At 62.8% G+C, this 9443-nt stretch overlaps 1 protein-coding gene across 2 annotated transcripts in view; it reads left to right on the top strand.

Moving 5' to 3' along the window:
• Positions 1–843: 843 nt before the first annotated feature.
• Positions 844–9443, top strand: part of SH3BP4 (SH3 domain binding protein 4) — a 61438-nt gene continuing 52838 nt past the window's right edge. The window contains exon 1 of one of the 2 annotated variants that reach the window (XM_036236134.1): positions 844–924. The gene's annotated coding sequence lies outside the window, so the exon portion shown is untranslated. The remainder of the gene's footprint in view (positions 925–9443) is intronic. The other variant, XM_036236132.1, reaches the window with a different exon arrangement.

Here is a 9443-nt window from a genome sequence, read left to right as displayed (position 1 = left end):
GCTGGGGAGGCGCCGAGGCGGAATCCCGCAGGAGCTCCGGAGACCCGGCGCCACCCGCCTGCCCCCCACCCCGCGCCGCCGCGGCGGCCAGGCGACCCTCTCGCCCCCGCGCCCCGAAACACGCCCCGTCCCCGGCCTCCCGGCTGAAGCTGCTCGGCCCCGCCCCTAGCAACCACGCCCCGCCCCGCCTCCCCGCAGAGGCAGCTCGACCCCGCCTCCTGGCAACCACACCCCGCCCCGCCCCCCCGTGGAGGCGCTTGGCCCCGCCCCTGGCAACCACGCCCCGCCCACGCCTCCCAGCGGAGGCAGCTCGGCCCCGCCCCTAGCAACCACGCCCCGCCCCGCCTTCCCGCAGAGGCAGCTCGGCCCCGCCCCCTGGCAACCACGCCCCGCCCCCGCCTCGGCGCGGAGGCAGCTCGGCCCCGCCCCCCGCGCTCGCCCGGCCCCCGCTCGTCCGCACCCCGCCCCGGCCTCTCCGCTCCGCCCGCCTCGGCCGCCCGCGCCGGATGCCTGCTCCGCTTTGTCCAGAGCCCGCCCCGGCCTGGGCGGCCACGGCTCCGTCCCCATCGCCTTCCTCGTCCTCCCTCCTGCCCCGCGGCCTCGCTCGTGGCCTGGGCACAGGCTCCGCCCCCGCCCCGAGTCCCCGCCCCCGGGACCCCACCCCGGCGCGGAGACCACCCCGCCGCCTGCTCCCCCAGATCCCGGCCCGGGTCCCCGCCTCGCGCGCCCCGCCCCGCGCCCCGCCCCGCCGCGGGGACCACCCTCCGCCCGCCGAGGCGGGCCCGAGAGCTGCGGGCGCCCCCGGCGGTCCCGGACCCCCCCGCGCCGCGCGCAGAGTCCGGCGGAGCCGCGCGCGCCCCGGCCCGGCCCGCGCCCGGAGCGCGAGGAGCGCCGCGGGAGGCGGCGGGACGCGATGCGAGCCAGGTAGGCAGGCTGCGCGGTCCCCCCGGGCGCCCCGGCCCCGCCGCCGGCCGCGCCCCGCGGCGCCTGCTCGGGCCCGGCGGCCGAGCGCACCCCGCGGGCGCGGCTCGCTTCCCCGCCGCCCGAGGTCGCGGCCGGGCCGGGCGGCTTCGGGAAGCCTCGCCGCTGCCCGGGGCGCCAGGTGACCCCACGCAGGAGGGCGGGCCGGGGTTCGGGCGCCGCGCCGCGCTCGGAGCCCCCGCGTGCTCTCGCGGCCCCGGCGCTTCCCCGGGCTTCCCTGCGGGGCGGCCCTCCTCGGCGCCGGGGTCGAACATGGGGGCGCGCGCTCGCGGGGCGCCCCCTCGCGCGGCCGGAGGCGGGGGACGGGAAGGGCGCGCCGTCCCGGGTTAAACTTATTGGTGACGATGCATATTTCAACTTCGGAGATCCCTGGTTTGGGGATGGAAGTGAGGAGCCGGGCTTCTGGCTGGGCCATCGGGCGGCCGAGCGGCCGTGAGCGGACAGCGCCGGCGGCCGGCGGGGGGGCGGGGGGGTTCGGCTGGGAGAAGCACGTTGTGCTCTGAGCGAGGCTTCGCGGGAGGCCCGCCCCGCGGGTCCGTAGCATCCCCGCCTCGGCGCCGGGCGGCCCCGGGGCCGGGCCGGCGCCCCAGCCCCGTGGCCGGCGCCCCAGCCCCGTGGCCCTTCCGCGCGGGGCCAAGCGGCCGCGAGCAGCCGCGGGAGGGCAGCCGGGCTGTGAACGTGCGGAGAGCGCGGGGGAACCTCGCGGAGCGATGAGATTTAGAAAGGGAAAGCTGGGCTGGATTTTATTCGTGCTTATTTTCCAAGTTGGTGCAGCAGCTTGGTACTGCGTGCTTATCGGCAGTAATAAGTTCGTGTAACTTTTGTTCTGATCACGGAAACAAGATATGCTCTGGGTAGAAAACATGGAAATACAGAGGACTACAGGGAATAAAACAGAAGCCGTGCCTGAACCCGCAGTTCCCATGACCGTTAACATTTGTTAATCGGGTTTTTTTTTTGGGGGGGGAAGGGGGGGTCACAGTCTTACTGATTTAATCAATGAATTACAAACTAGACCCTCTCTAGCTTAAATAAAAAGTAATTCCTTTAAGCAATTCTTCCCCTTCCTCCCTGCTTTTCAAAATGTGATCTTCTCTGAGCCCCAGAGTTGGGTTTACAGGCCTGGTTTCCTTCTCAGCGAGCCCCCAGCCTGCTCTGCAGGGAGTGGTGTTCTCTCCAAACCTGGGGGGGGGGGGCTGAGTTGGAGGGAGGAGAGCGGTCAGCCCCCATCGCTGGCTCAGACGGAATTGGCCTGGTGCCTGGCCACCTCCCTGTGGTTTGGGTTCCTTGCCTTGTAAAAACGAAGGTAATGATTCCCAGTCTGCTTTTCAGGCCACCATAAACAGTAATGGGTGGTTTGCGAAGCGTTTCGCCATCCGTGGATGGACAGCGGCTGTACTTTAAGGGGCTAGGGAGCATTTTGCTGTTCTCTGTGGTCATCCAATAAAACAGTGTGCCTCCCACCTGGCCATCCTGAGGGGTGACCGTCCGGTGGAGCCTGGGGAACTATCCCGGTGCCCCGTGAGGACAGTCTCTCCAAGCCTAGTCCCTCGGAAAATGGGGGCCTAGGAAGGCCATAGCATGCCCAGATCTGCGTCCTCCTCTGCTCTCCGCACGTGGGCGGATGGGAGAGGTTAAGGGGGCACTGATATGAAGACGGACCCCAAGGGGCTCAGGCCTGACGCTTGTGCATCTGCGGACCGCAGAGGCCACGCCGATCCCAGAGGGGACAGTTAGTTCTGGGAGAGGGATCGCAAAGTGCACGGACCGGGCTCCTGAGGGTTCGTTTCATGGCTCACTTGTTTACTAAATGAACATGGCCAGCTCGTGCCCGGCCCGAGTGGCTTCTGCGAGCTCTCGTTTTTTTTTTTTTTTTCCTATTGGTTCAGAGCTCGGACACTCCACTTCGGCGTCCTTTTAAAAGCAATTAGTAGGCACTCTTGCCAGTAGTTACTTTCGGGGAGAAAAGCCGGGGTGGGGAGAGGTGGCTCGCACCGTGTCTTTTGTTCCCCTCCCACGGAAAGCGTGGTGACAGATCTCCTTTCTGTAAACCGTCCCACGGGCTCCACTTTGCCATTCGATAGTTTCATTTTTTAATTGTCGCTCCCACCAATGCTTTGTGATCTGGCCTAAGGGCTAGTAGCTGATCGCAGCCCAAACACGGGGTTTCCGGAGAAGGACCCAGAAAGTGGGCTGGACGTAGAAGCCGCCGATAAGTGTCCTGGCCGGGCTCATTGTCTGCTAACATGCCCTTCCTTATCTGGTGTCCGCCGGAGGGGGAGTCGCCTGCATTTCTCCTTTGCTGTTGTTTGTGAACTTGCTTTCCAGGCACCGGCAGCCTGGGATTGTCGTCCCTCAGGCTGCTGGCACAGCCGTCTTTCTTATTCTAATGTTGGTTTCTGGTTTGATAATAAGATATGCTAATGGCGAATGGGGTTTAGACCCTCAATCCCAGCCAGTCTAGTGTGGGAAGTGTGTATGCGCTGGCCCTTCTTCCTGGGTGGCCTCCTGGCTTCCACCTCGTCTAAGGGGAGCCCCTGGCCCCCGCGAGGGAGAGAGGCACTGAGTTCAGCCCCGCCGACCTCCTCCCCGGCTCGGGCAAGCCCCCTTAGGCCCTGTTGGAGGTTGCAGCCTGCTTTTGACTGAGCAGAAGCTGTTCGACACGCGGGCCTTGGGCCAGCCATGTGGGTTCCCACTGTTTCGTTTTCAGATTCAGCACCTGAAATGGGCCATTTTTCTTCTGAGACTTGGAGTTGAGTCCCTGGGGTGTTTTGTTTTCTAAGGCCCTGGAGATGGGCACCGGGACTTCTTTGCCCCCAGGTCCCTGCCTGACACCCAGGGACGGGGAAGGGTCATCGAGAAGCTAAAGCGACTTCAGAGGGAGCGCAGCCAGCTCCGCTCCCGGCCGCCCGGGGTGGACAGCAGCTTCCGGAGCTGGGCCCCCTGGCACCGCAGCTGTTGGCGCAACAGAAGCCCCAGTTTCTGCCATCGATCTCTGGAGGGTGACAGAAGATTCATTCAGCGAGCCCCGCCCCGCCCCCCCACACACACATACCCAGCTGCTTCCTCAGCATGTCTGGGGAGCCCCGAGGACAGCCCCGTGTTACGTAATAGTGCCCGATGGGACAGGGGAGAGTGCAGAGGGTGTTTTAGAAGTTAAGTCGTGCGCGGTGTGTGTCGAGGGGAAGGATGACATCCCGTGCGATGCACACAGCCTCCTGCCCGCCAGGTGAGCACATACCTTCCCAAACTGTCAGTACGCACCCGTGGATTTGAGCGAGAGAACACTGGACCAAGTTCGCCTAATTTAAGTCGAGATTTAAGTGTTGAAAGGGGAAGAAAGAGGTATCACTTGCTGAGGGCTTACGATGTACCAGGCCCCGGGTGCACATTTTAAAATCTTCCCCAAGAGTCTGAGAATGTGAATCTCTCCACCGTGGTTGTTCATTTGGTAAGTGCCTGAGCTGGGATTCGAACCCAGATCAGCCTGAGCCCAGTGCGCTCCAATCTCCCAGTGTGCTGAAATGAAAGAAACAGACCGCTCTCAGCCGCGGTGAGAGACAGGCATGGAAATAGCAGAGCGCCTGCATCTCTAACGCAATGACAAAAGAAGCTCATCCTCTGACAGTGAGAAAATCCTTACAACCCGTGAAACCTTTTCAGCCAGAGTAGGAGGCAGACGCTTTGTGCCTTTCTTCCCAGGGGCCGGTGCCTTTACCCTGTCTTGCAGGATGAAGGTTGATTTATTTGGAAGGTCGCCGTTTCAAAAGTTGGGATAACTCAGCGTGAAGTTTGTCCTCACGCCCTGGGAAGAGGGAATTCTGGGCAGCTGAGGTCACTAGAATGAGACTGACATTGTGGGAAGGCTGTTAAGTAAATGTAAGATAAGGGTCCCGCCTCCCACTTCACAAGCTAAGAAATGACATACTAATGAGATTATTCTTATCTGCTCAATAAAAGCTAGTCTCTCAGGAACTGAGCTGAAGCCCGCTGGCCCGTCTCCTGAACAGATTGAAAAGAATACTTTCTGTGAGAGGGTTTTGTGGTTCCAAGTTCTTATAAATCAGCCTCTCCCCCCGCCCCCGCCCCCGTCTTCCCCCCTCACCCCACCCCCTGCATTGAGCAGGCAGCTGAGGGAACCGGCCCCACTGGTGAACTCGGACGCCCCTGACGTCTGCAGGCCTGAGAGGATGTGCACGTCTCCTCCTTCGGCGTCTGCAGCAGGTGAGGCCTTTGGCCTTCGGGTGCTGCTCGGCCTGCTCTCTGAGGGAAAAATAAAACTGGCACGGAGCCTTAGTGGTGGCATCTGCCAACGACCAGGGCGTGAGTAGCTCCCCTCACGATGGACCTCAAGCCGCCAGCGTGGGGGGCGGCAGCATTACTAAGCAGGTGACGGCCTGTGTGAGCAGCAGGAGCCAGCGCCAGCTCACCTTTCTTGCCCCGAGCCCGGCTGCCCAGCCCGCTCGTGGAACGGAGGAAACAGCTGGCCGGCGTCCGCCTGGGCGCTGTGCGCAGGGGATTCGTTTGGTTGTCACTGAGTAGCCCAATTCCGCCAGCAAGGATAGACTGCACCAGAACTCAGACTCCCCGTTGAAATCACCAGGGAACTTTAAAAAAATTAAAGAACAAAAACAAAAGCTTTTGCCGGCCCCTTCCCGGGTCGAATCAGAATTCTAAGGGCGGGGCCTGGCCGTGACTGGTTTTTAAACTAGCTCCCCGCTAGTTTAGGCATTATCCAGGGTTGAACCTCAGTGACAGAGGGAATTTGTGTAAGAAGAAAGTTAAGAGGGTTTCTGTAAGAAATGTCCGAGCCTGCAGAGAATTTCTTTAAGAGTTTCTTTGAGCCAGACTGATGGACATGGACATGCTGGGAAGCAGGATCTCAGAGTCTCAGAGGCTCCCGAGAACGACACGTTCGTTCGCGGTCTGTTTTATGCATTTGGAATTAGGGCGGGACCGCGAGGAAGATGAGCGGCAGGAGCTGGCCGGGCCGGGAACCTCCATGACCGGATCTTGAGCGCCAAGACTCCGTGCTCCGAGGGTGGATCCCGGCAGGAGCTTCGAAGCCGAAGCCGGAGGCATAGTGACCCGGGCAGGGAGGGCCTGCCGAAGGCCAAGATAAACCTTTCTATGGGCCTGGGGCATGGCTACCCACCCTGACCTGCCCAGGTAGGAATCTGTGATCAGATCACCCTGTGAGGTTACTTTTGGCCAATTCATTACTGAGCCCTGTTATCATCCAGAAGAGGGTTTGGGGCCAGGCGTGGCAGACCCTGTGTTGGAGGCCAAGCAGTGACACTGCCCTGTGGAGCCAGCAAAGGTTTTCCAGCGAGGAAGAGGCAGCCAGGGGCCCAGCTGCCTGTGGTCGGTCCCACGGCGGCCTTTCCTCCACTGTGGCCGTCTGCATACTCGCCCGCTGGCCCAGGACAGTCCTGGTGGAGGAAGGCTCCGGGCAAAGTGAGGAGACGGCTCCACGGGTGGACCCAGCCAGCTAATCCCAGACGTTACAGCAGAGAGCCAGAGTCCAGAGAAGGCCCCGGGACCCCAGGTGAAGAACGGAGAAACTCGATGGCCGAGGACGCCCTAAGAGTCCTCGAGCTTGGTCGAAGCCGATTACTTTTTCTCAATCGTAATTAGCAGTAACATTATTTTACAACATAAGAGCTTTTCCCTGGAGGCAGCAAGCCCGTGGGGAGTGAGTGTCTTTGAACTTCTGAGCCAGTCTTATTAGCAGATCTGGGACTAGGAAGAGGCCAACCCGGCCGCCCGGGGTGCGGCATTCAAGGAGGCCTCGCTGTGGGGGTGATGCTCATGTAGGAGCCGCCCCGCCGGTCAGAGGGGCCGGATGGAGAGAGTGGAGACTCGGGCCTCGTTCCCTTCGGGTTGGGCCCGTGGCGTGGAGGAGCTCAGAGGAGGCTTGGGTTGAACAGTGAGTGGCCTGGGCGCATGCTCCCAGGTCAGCCTGTGAAGGACGGGGCCGGACAGCCAAGCGACAGGAGCGAGGAAGCAGCTGGGGGCGGGGCACATGTCACGTGTGTCCCCGAGACCCGGGGGAAGCTGGGGCATGTGGCAGAAGGTGCAGACAGGACGGCTCTGGGTCATGAGTCACCAGCGACCCAACAGCCCGAAGACTGGGGGCCACTGCGCTGGCCCAGAACCGTGTGATCGTGGTGGTGGGAAGCTTCTAGAAAAAGCAGAGCATACGGAGCATGGGCCACAGAGAAGAGTGTCAGTGATGAAACAAATACGGTTGTCGTTGGAGGGTGTCCTGATCGGAGGGACCTGGGTGGGGTCCGAGCGGCTGGGGTTCTGGGGGCCGGGGAGGTCGGGGGGGGGGGCGACATGGAGCGGACCAGCGGGGCGTGGCGGCAGGTCCAGCGAGTGGCCGGACGTGGGCGTGAGGAGGAGTTTGTTCAGGAGGCTTCCCCAGACGCCTTCGCGGGCGGCACACCTGCCTTTGCCCAGTGCTAGCCGGGGCCTTGTTTTCCCCTAAGACGCAGCCCCCTCAAGCTCCCTCCTCCGGGGAGCCTGCTGTGACTCCCCAGGTGGAGCGCTGTGGGGTGCGGGGCTGCGTTTCATCTCTCGCCACGACCCCAGCGCGCAGACAGACGTCCCCCGAATGAATGGACAGGTGAAGAGGTGCTGGCCAAGGCGAAAGCCTAGGGCGGTGACTTCCCGAACAGCCACAGAGCTGCTCCGCTGACCTTCTCTTCCTAGACGAACCTCAGCAGCTTGACACTTCCGATGTCTGACGGAGGTAAGTCCTGGCCCGTGAATGGTGCTGTTCAGCAGGGCCCGCCCACCTTTGTTTACCCGTCTACGCCATCGCTGTTTTTGAAAGCGTTTGAACTTTTAATATAGTTTTAGGATACAAAAAAGTAAATGAAATGTCCTAAAAATGCACAGACGTGTAAACATTTTTAAATCGCCCTTCGAATCGTAGCTTTCACCGGTGGTAGCAGATCATTTGTGTGTGTCCGGGGCGTGAATGGGAAATAAAGGTGCTGTGTTCGGACGGCGCTGGAAGGAATCGGTGGAGCCGATGTGACGCACACGCTCGTAGTTCACGCAGGGTCCAGGCCCGCGCCGGTGAGCAGGGCGGGGAGCAGGGGGCCAGGCCCGCGCCGGTGAGCAGGGCGGGGAGCAGGGGGCCAGGCCCGCGCCGGTGAGCAGGGCGGGGAGCAGGGGGCCAGGCCCGCGCCGGTGAGCAGGGCGGGGAGCAGGGGGCCAGGCCCGCGCCGGTGAGCAGGGCGGGGAGCAGGGGGCCAGGCCCGCGCCGGTGAGCAAGGCGGTGAGCAGGGGGCAGGCCCGCGCCGGTGAGCAGGGGGGCCAGGCCCGCGCCGGTGAGCAGGGCGGTGAGCAGGGGGCCAGGCCCGCGCCGGTGAGCAGGGCCGGCGAGCAGGGGGCCAGGCCCGCGCCGGTGAGCAGGGTGGTGAGCAGGGGGGCCAGGCCCGCGCCGGTGAGCAGGGCGGGGAGCAGGGGGCCAGGCCCGCGCCGGTGAGCAAGGCGGTGAGCAGGGGGCCAGGCCCGCGGCGGATGCTGGGGACGTGGGGGGTGGGCGGGGCAGGGGGCACAGCGGCCTCATTTCCCTCCCCTCCCCGCATGCCCCCCGGATCTCCCTCCCCGCATTCCCCCCCACCCCCGATCTCCCACCCCAGATGCCTCCCCCAGATCTCCCACCCCACATCTCGCCTCCAGATCTCCCTCCCCAGATGCCACCCCCCCCATCACCCCTGGCAGAAGCCACGAGGGTTTTTCCCCCCTTGTGGTTTCGGAAGCGAGTGTTCCAAGCTCTGGTCGGGTTCCGTGCAGGCGGGCGGCTGTTGGGTGTCTCACCTGTATGACGCTGGGCAGGAGACCGGAATTTCAAAGCTGGGTCACCTCTCAGGCCCCTGTCGGAGGGTGTCACCGAGAGAATGTCACCGGCTGGACGACAAAAGTGGATCCGTGTACGGTTTTGGCTTGTGTTTGATTAGAACCACCTGGGATTTCAGGAGTGCTCGTTTAGGGGGGAAGTCCGTTCGCAGAGACGGATGGGGGGCCGTGTGTTTGGTGGACAGCTCTCCCAGCTCCCGGCCAGGGCTGCCCTGGTCGGTCCTGGGGGGTGGGGCAGGGGCACGGCCGCCAGGGATTCGTTTTGTCCAGCTGGGAACCGGGGACTTGTCGGCCTCCTCACTTATTTTTTATTTTGAAATATTTTAAGAGACTCAGAAATTCTGATTTCAGGTAATTCAACACTTGGATGCTAATCTCTCAGATGTAGTTACTGTTTGGAGGCACACACACACGCATACACACACACGCAGGCACACACGCACGCACACACGCGTGCACACACACGCACACGGAATTCTCATGTTCGCCGTCCGCTGGGATTTTCTGTGGTTTCGCGTGTTTGCCGGGCTCTTCCTCTGCGCCAGGCACTGTGCCCATGCCTTCCACAAACGGCTCTTTCTTTTCGG

The sequence above is a fragment of the Rousettus aegyptiacus genome, unplaced genomic scaffold (assembly GCF_014176215.1).
Source record: "Rousettus aegyptiacus isolate mRouAeg1 unplaced genomic scaffold, mRouAeg1.p scaffold_m13_p_2, whole genome shotgun sequence".
Classification (NCBI taxonomy): domain Eukaryota; kingdom Metazoa; phylum Chordata; class Mammalia; order Chiroptera; family Pteropodidae; genus Rousettus; species Rousettus aegyptiacus.
This window is presented reverse-complemented; position numbering and strand designations above follow the sequence as displayed.